We start from the raw sequence: 7,970 nt of genomic DNA, 5'->3' as shown, positions 1-7,970 counted from the left end.
CAATGGAAGGACATAATAAGGACCATGTGGAGGACCTTGGTCACATAGACCAACAAGGTATCCTCCACCCCAATGTGCATCATGATAACATGCAAGTTCCATTAGGCATGCCGAGGCCATTCATTCACCCACCACAATAACAAGGCCAAGTTCTATTGGGAATGCCTAGGCCAATGTTTGCTCCACAACCTCCCATAGTTCAAGGCAATCAAGGTGCCCATGTTGCACCTCCAATTATTAACCCTCCCCTTGCTTTAAGAGATCACTATGTGCCTAATGAATACAATGCACCCATATGCATTCAATTGCCACCATTTAGAGCACACCACTATGAAATCAAACCACAAACCATTCAAATACTTCCTAACTATCATGGACTTCCAAGTGAAGAACCTTACAAGCATTTAGATGAGTTTCTTAAAGTATGTTCCACCATGAGATACACGGACATGCCGGAAGAGGTCTTAAGGCTTAAACTTTTTCTATTCACCCTTAAAGACAAGGCAAAATACTGGTTTAACAATCTTAGGCCTTTTTCAATAACGTCTTGGGCAGAAATGCAACAAGAGTTCTTGAAGAAGTACTATCCGGCTTCTAAGATCAATGCTATGAGAACCTCAATTCGACAGTTTTCACACGGGGATGGGGAAACATTCCATGAGGCATGGGAAAGATTCAATGAATTGCTTAGGAAGTGTCCACATCATGACATGACCAAATGGCAATTAGTTCAATATTTCTTTGAGAGTTTATCCGATAATTACAAGGGCATGGTTGATGCTTCCATGGGTGGCTCTTACATTGATAGGCATGAGGATGACGTGTGGCGTCTTTATGAGAGCATGAGTGAAAATTCTTTACATCGAACTTTATATTCTAAGAATGATAGGAATTTAAGCGAAAGGAAGAGTGTTGGCTTACATCAAGTTGACCATTCCAATGAAATAGCCGCCGAGATGAAATCCTTATCTCAAAGGTTTGATCAATTCTTAATCAACCAAAACTCGACAAATCAAGTATCTTCCATCCCTAACCATTCCCATTATGCATCCAATGAATCATGTATGACTTGTTCAAGTGTTTTACATTCTACTTCCAATTATCCCCATGGACATGTGCAAAGTGAGCATCATGAACAAGTTAATGCAGCTTTTGTTAATCAAGGGAACAATCCTTATGGCAACACTATAATTCTAGTTGGAGAAATCACCTGAATTTCTCTTGGAGAAACCAAGGGAAAGGCTAAAACCCTTCCCAAGGTAGTTTTCAAGGAAAGTACATTCCACCTCTAATGCAAGCCCAAGGATCACACGGATATAGACCATATCAATCACAAGGAAATCAATTTTCTAATTCTCATTTTCCTAATCAACCATCATATTCTCAAGGAAATTTTAGGAGTCCCGCTTTTGAAGAGAAAGTTTTGACCGCTCTAGGCACCTTAGAGGCGAACACTCAATTACTTTTTTCTCATTCTTAATCCATTGCTAAGCTAGCAACCCAAGTAGGGCAAATAGCTAGTATTTTAAATGCTAGAGAGAAAGGGAAAATGCCTTTGAATGCCCTACCAAAGCAACAATGTGTTGTGGAGACTCATTCTTTATCGGAAAGTCCTATAATAGAGCATGTCAATGCGGTGACAACCTTGAGAAGTGGGAGAATCATTGACAACCAGGTAGGTGTGTCCAATGAAGAGAGTGAACCGATGCAACCACAAGTTGACACCCATCCCGTTTCACATCCTATTCCTCCTTCATTACATATGCATGATCTTTCAAATGAGAATGTGTTGAAAAGTGATCTTGAAAAGAAAAATTTGCAAAATGATTTCAAAACTTCTTATGTTGAGGAGAGTTCAAGGAAAAATTCTGAAAAAGTTTTTGAGCCAAGAGCTCCATTTTCGGATGCCTTAAAAGGATCCATTTCAATTGACAAGCAAAAGGCCAAAACAAATGAAATTATGGATGTGTTTAGGCAAGTGAAGGTTAACCTTCCACTTTTGGATGCAATCAAGCAAATTCCGGCTTATGCCAAGTTTTTAAAAGATCTTTGCACCCAAAAGAGGAAGAACAAAAGCCAAGCACCTAGAAAAGTGGTCTTGACCGTTCGGTTTCGTCGGATTCGGAGCCGTTCGATTTTGATGGCTTTTGAGATTTTCATCTCAAATTGAGGTAGGGAATGTTTTAGGATTATTGTGTGTTGTATTATGTGTTTGCCATGATTATACAACATATATGTATGCCTTGTATCAAATCTAGAAAGTTAGTAATTTTTACTTCTTTGTATAAGATTTAAGATTCATGATGTCATATAACTTTAATTTGAATCGTGGCATGCTAGAAGGTTTAGTTTTAATATGTTTGTTAACATATATTAAATTGGGATTAATTGAATAAGAGTTGCACTTTTTATTTAATATTTATCTTTTGTGAAAGATTGAATCCCATGGCCGTACCTTGCATGAAATTGACTTGTGATATACTTTTAAATTATGTCTTGGCATGTTGTTTAACATACTTTAAATTGAGAGCATTTGGACAAGTATGAAAATCTAGAGATTTTAATTAAAATGATTAATTAAAATCTAATTAAGGGTTCCATTGGCCTAATTAAGTGTTTAACTTGATATTTGTGATAACTATGACTTATGTTCTAGCATATGTTAATTTGGAGGCCATTTGATTGAGATTTGAAACCTAGGGAATTTAATTAGTTGATTGATTAAATTCCGTTTCTATTGTATTATTGATTAACTCATGTATTTGATATTGATAGTATGTTTAAAGCATGACTTTTGACTTATAATGAATTTATGAGTTTATGTTTTCAATATTGGATTATAATGTTATAGTGTGTAGCAAATCGCACTTTGAAGATTCGACATTGTTATCCTATAGTAGTTGTGGACTTAGGGCATTTATTATGTAGATACAATCTACTTGCGCATGGAATATGATTTCATGCATTATATAAATTATGTATAAGTTGTGACCTTACTTGGATTATTTTGGAGTCGTGGGACATTGTTTTGTGAGATGGCTAGAGTTTGGCTCTAGTACGGGGACGTGAGTCCTCTAAGTCAAAAGTTTGCGCGTTGGGTAGGCTGCCTGGGGGTTAGTAGCTCCAAATTTGCCTTGTCTCGGCGGAAATCCGAGCTTTGATGTCCAAGTCTTCCACTATTTGTTTTCGCATTCAATTCCAAGTTGACAATCATGTTTAATTGTGACTTGTGGTTTTGGCTATTGGCGATTTGATGTTGTTAAGTACTTCTATACTAAATTGTTATATTTAGTTGTTTTCACACTTTTAGATGTCAAGTTAATTACCTTGAGAATCTATGTCTTGACGTGTGGTATTAGAAATTCTAATTGTACTAAATTGTTATATTTAGTTGTTTTCATAATTGTAGATTTCAAGTTGGTAACTTTGAGAATCTATATCTAGTTGCTTGTATAGTATGTTTCTATGTTGGTTAAATTGCATAGATGTTGTGATTTGTGATTTATTGTTCAAATGTGACTTAGGAATGATCCTGCAGATTCGCTTGGAACATAGAAGTCAGGTGGCATGACCCACTTTGGTTGTTCTAGCATTTTAGATTTCAAGTTGATAACCTTGGGAATCTACATTTTGTTGCTTTGTGTAAGCATGCTACTATGTTGTTGGAATTACATGAATGATGTGATTAAGCTAGAAATGATCTAGGGTAGCTTAGGATGCTCCCGGGGTCTCATCTCGACATAGACGTTAGGTGGCATGAGCCCCTTTAACATGTTTCACCTTAAGGTGATGAAATTGTAAAACGTAGGTCGATGCATGCTCATTTCCTACGAGTAGCTTTATGTTACTCACCCCTACGATACTGGGGCATATTTTGGGTACAGGATACAAGATTGGAGTTTGTTATTGCGTGGGTGATTTGCTGAGTTGAGTTTCTTTAGAAGCATTCTTGTTCACATGCAAGTGTTAGCATGTTTATGATTTGTCTATGAAATGTAATTTTTCTAACTTAGAGGTTTAACATGTCAAATGTTGTAAATGAATTGTAATAAGGCCTTGGGCCATTGTAGCATGTTTAAAATGTTATTTTACACTTGCGTGTATGTTCACCTCATCATTTAATAGCATATAATTCATTTTGGTCATACAATGGGGGATTCATTTGAGACTTGGAAGTTTTTCTCCATATTTGGTGCATAGCAGGTTCATTCTCAGTATTTCAACCTATTTCGGTCGACCGGTGGGTTGTTTCGGTCGACTGAACCTCCTCGAATTTCATTTGAACAGTAAAATTCCAATTCCAGTAGCCATTTTCACTATTTGAGGTTATTTCGGTCGACCGGTTCTCTATTTCGGTCGACCGAACTAAGGGTTGATTTTCTTCTTCTTTTTGCTCCATTTCGGTCGACCGAAATGGAGCTGCCTTGTAGGTTTTGTTTGGTCGGTTGATTCTTCGGGCCTTTATCGTTTCGTTTGTTCCTACAAGCTTTTGTTAATCTTGTTTAAGCCGTTTGATGGTGCACTTAGTTTAGTTTGGACTAGATTTTGTTTCATTTGGTTGTCATCGGTGCCATAGAGTATCATTTGACCTTTCATTCTAGTTTTTGCTTCCGCATTTCGGATCTATGATCGGGTCAACTTTTGGTTCATCATTGACGCACCCGGTAAAAAAACTTGGGCCGTTAGAAGTAGTATCAGAGCTCCTTGGTTTGAATACCTTGGACGACGGGTTTTGGGTGCATATCATGCTTTTGTTGCCATGCTCTACGTGTTTATATGCTTCATGATAACATGTTTTTGGCTTGATAACATATTTATGTGCTTACGTGCTGTATGTGATATGCTATCTGTTTAGCTTGTTTTAATTTTGATGTAAAGAGTATGACATGTAACGTATGGTAGATTAGAATTGTATATGCATAACTGTGTTGCATATTTGGCATGACACGGGATTGGTTATTGAGGCACGAGTTGAGGTTGATGGTGATTGTAGTCATAGTCTTATGGTGGTTTAGGTTGTTGTCGACCTAGCATTGGTTTTGAGGTAGGTGGTGGTCACCTTTTGTTTAGGCTCTAGTGAGATGAGTCATTTGGCGTTGCCATAGTGCTGGATTTGTTGGTTTTGGGCCATGATGGGGTTATGGACCTCTTAGGATCCTTGATTGTTCAGGATGATTCCTCTGGGACTTGCGTTTTTCGTGGGCGGGTACGTTATGGGCGGGTGCATGGCACTGTTATGCTACCGTACTGGCATGCTACATGTGCAGTTTGGATGGAATCAATGTCGATTTTGTTTTGATAGGCGTTGTCCTTTTGATCGATGATGATGATGGTTGTTTTGGAGATCAGTCGTGGTGATTGATTTGGTTATTGCTGGTATGACCATGTTGCCATTTCCTTTGGAGTTCCCCTTGCGTGATGACGCTTTTGGGATTAAGTTGATTGATTGATGTTTCAGGTAGAGAGAGCATTGCACTGTTAGTATCACCTTTAGATTCAGAGATAGATTGCTAGAGTATTACCATTGTGGTAAAGGCTCACGTTTGTTTTGAGACGGGTGTTGTCGCATTGATTTTTGGAGTCAGTTTATAACTAGGATTGGTCCTTCCTTTTTCCTAGACACTCTAGGACACGATGTCCATAAGTTTCATTGTTGCATCATTTTTATCTTCTGCAATTTCATTTACTACCATGTTAGTAGTTTGATTTATGATATTGTGATGCATGAGTAGGTGGAGGTCTATCCACATTTGCCTTTTTGACGTGTGGCATTAGCATACCTTTTTTATATGCTTAGAGATGCCATGTTGTTACTGCGCTTTAGTGACATGATTTTGTGTTTACGTGGAGACGTGCTGCATGTACCCTCGATTTTTATCTATGTGAGTAGATTTTCCCTTCTGGTAGTTGCATTCTTTGTCATATGCATGACTTCCAGGTTTGGTTTCCCTTTTTGTTCTCCTCAGTCGCACGTAGTGTGTGTGGGGGTTTTCATAAGGGTTTCGTTGTAAGATTCCTTGTAGAGGAATTCTCCTCCTTTCTTGGTTCGAGTAAGGGAATTTGCAAGGAGTGAGTTTCTTCTCTTCGTTGCGTTGTGCACGGTTTTGGGAGTTAGTTGGTCCGTGAGGATCACCATTGTTGTTTTGAGTCCCTGGTGAGGATTTGATGGGTTTTGGTCGACTTACTTCTATGTAGGGGGTGAAGTCCTTGACCTTGTTGTCTTTCATTTTAGAGATGGAGTCGTGGGGTTGTCCTTTTTAGGACTGGTGGTTTCCTTTCTCTCATGTCTTCCCTTGGGGAGTTTCTGCCGTGGTTGTTGACGGAGTTGAGGTGCTCAGAGTGAGTTGATTGGTGTGAGATCATTTTACGGGGACTTGTGTCCATATCATTGAGTATTTATTTGATTCATGAGGTGAGCTTGATGCTCTTTTGAGAATGTCCTTTGGAGACTTGTTTTAGTTTTGGAGACCTTGATGTGGTTGACTCTTAGGAGGAGTTTTGGAGGATCGCCGTTGGATATGGCTTGTTTGTGGAGTTTTCTTGTCCTAGCTATGGCTAAGCGTAGTTTTGAGGAATCGTAGTTTCAGTGATTGGTTGTGTATCGAAATTGAGGAATTTTGATTTAGCTTGGTGTTGCCAAGCATTGTTTCGAGAGATGCATTTTGTGACCTTGGTTGTTGGCATTTTGATGTGTGTGCCACTTGGTGGACTTGTATTTTGAGGATTTAGTTATCCGTGATAGGGATGTGGATCTGATGTTTGATCATGGTGATTGGTCTTGTAGTTAACCTGTTTCAGGGAGATACGTGGGACTTTCAATGAAATGTCTTGTTGAGGGGTCGTTTTGATTTTCGGAGGTGCTAATCTGCTTGTCAGGTTTTGGATTTTTGATTGATGTTGTTAATAGGAGTATTTTGATACATTGGAGATGTTGGTTTTGTTGTATTGAGGATTGAGACCTTAAGCTGGAAGGTACCTGTAACATTGCCGTCAAGATTTTGAGAATGGTCGGGATGTCAACGTCTTTGGACCATGTCTCAACTCTTGCGGAATGCCGGGTTACTGGATTGCTTTTGGTAATGATGATTTACGACATTGATGTCATTGGTATCGAGAGGTTTCATGGGCAGACCTAGTGGGGGGCAGGTTATGAATTAGTGCCTTATACTATCATGCAACCGTACAAAGTTGTGTGTTATGGGCGAGTGCTAGTTGCCGTCGATGCTACCTTACTGACGAGTAAGTGTGGGTGGGCACTAGGTACTGTCATTGCTACCACACATTTGAGTACGCCGTGGGCAGGCTCTGGTCGCTATTCGTACTGCCACGTTGTCTTTGTTCAGTACCTTGATTCGATATGTGGTTATCTTGGAGTTCTTTTGGTGGTTGTTTTTAGATCAGTTTGATGGTTCAGCAGGAAGGATGGCCACTGTTGTTGTTTTCCATTCTTTTGTCTGACCTTGGGTTATGTGTGTGAGTTCAGACTTGTTGTGTGGCCATGTGGTGACTTTTCTTTCGAGAGGTTGTCTTGTCATGAGCACGTTTGTGTGTTCCTTTCAGCTTGGAGGTTGCTGGTGTGGCGTGTTGTGTGGGGTAATCGGAAATGTACTCCGTAGTTATCCTGGTTTCGCCTTTTGTAGGTTGGGGATAGATTTCGGGGACGAAATCCCTTTAAGGTGAGAAGGTTGTAATGACCTGGTCTTTTTTCTTCCTTTCCTTCTTCTCAGATTTTTACAGATATATATATATATTTTTTTCCGTTGTCTTTCCTTTCTGAGTTTGGTTTCTCGTTGATTAGTGTCGTCTCGAGTACTCTAGAATGATTTCTGAGACTCGTTCGTGTGGATTGACAACTTCCTTTGAGGACCGAGTCATTTCCACATTTTTCGTTTTTCGACACTATTCACTTTTTTTTTTCCTTTTCCCTATTTCGTCTTTTTCCCTGTTTTGTCTTTTCCCCGTTTGTGACT

General features: G+C 39.2%; 1 pseudogene; it reads right to left on the bottom strand.

Annotated features, from left to right (window-relative positions):
• Nucleotides 1-613: 613 nt before the first annotated feature.
• Nucleotides 614-712, bottom strand: LOC132287369 (small nucleolar RNA R71; annotated as a pseudogene).
• Nucleotides 713-7,970: the final 7,258 nt, after the last annotated feature.

This window comes from Cornus florida, unplaced genomic scaffold (genome assembly GCF_030987335.1).
Source record: "Cornus florida cultivar Cherokee Brave unplaced genomic scaffold, ASM3098733v1 CherokeeBrave_3.0.0_Hap2_Chr11, whole genome shotgun sequence".
Classification (NCBI taxonomy): Eukaryota; Viridiplantae; Streptophyta; class Magnoliopsida; order Cornales; family Cornaceae; genus Cornus; species Cornus florida.
The sequence above is the reverse complement of the archived record's forward strand: the minus strand, read 5'-3'. Positions and strand labels throughout refer to the sequence as shown.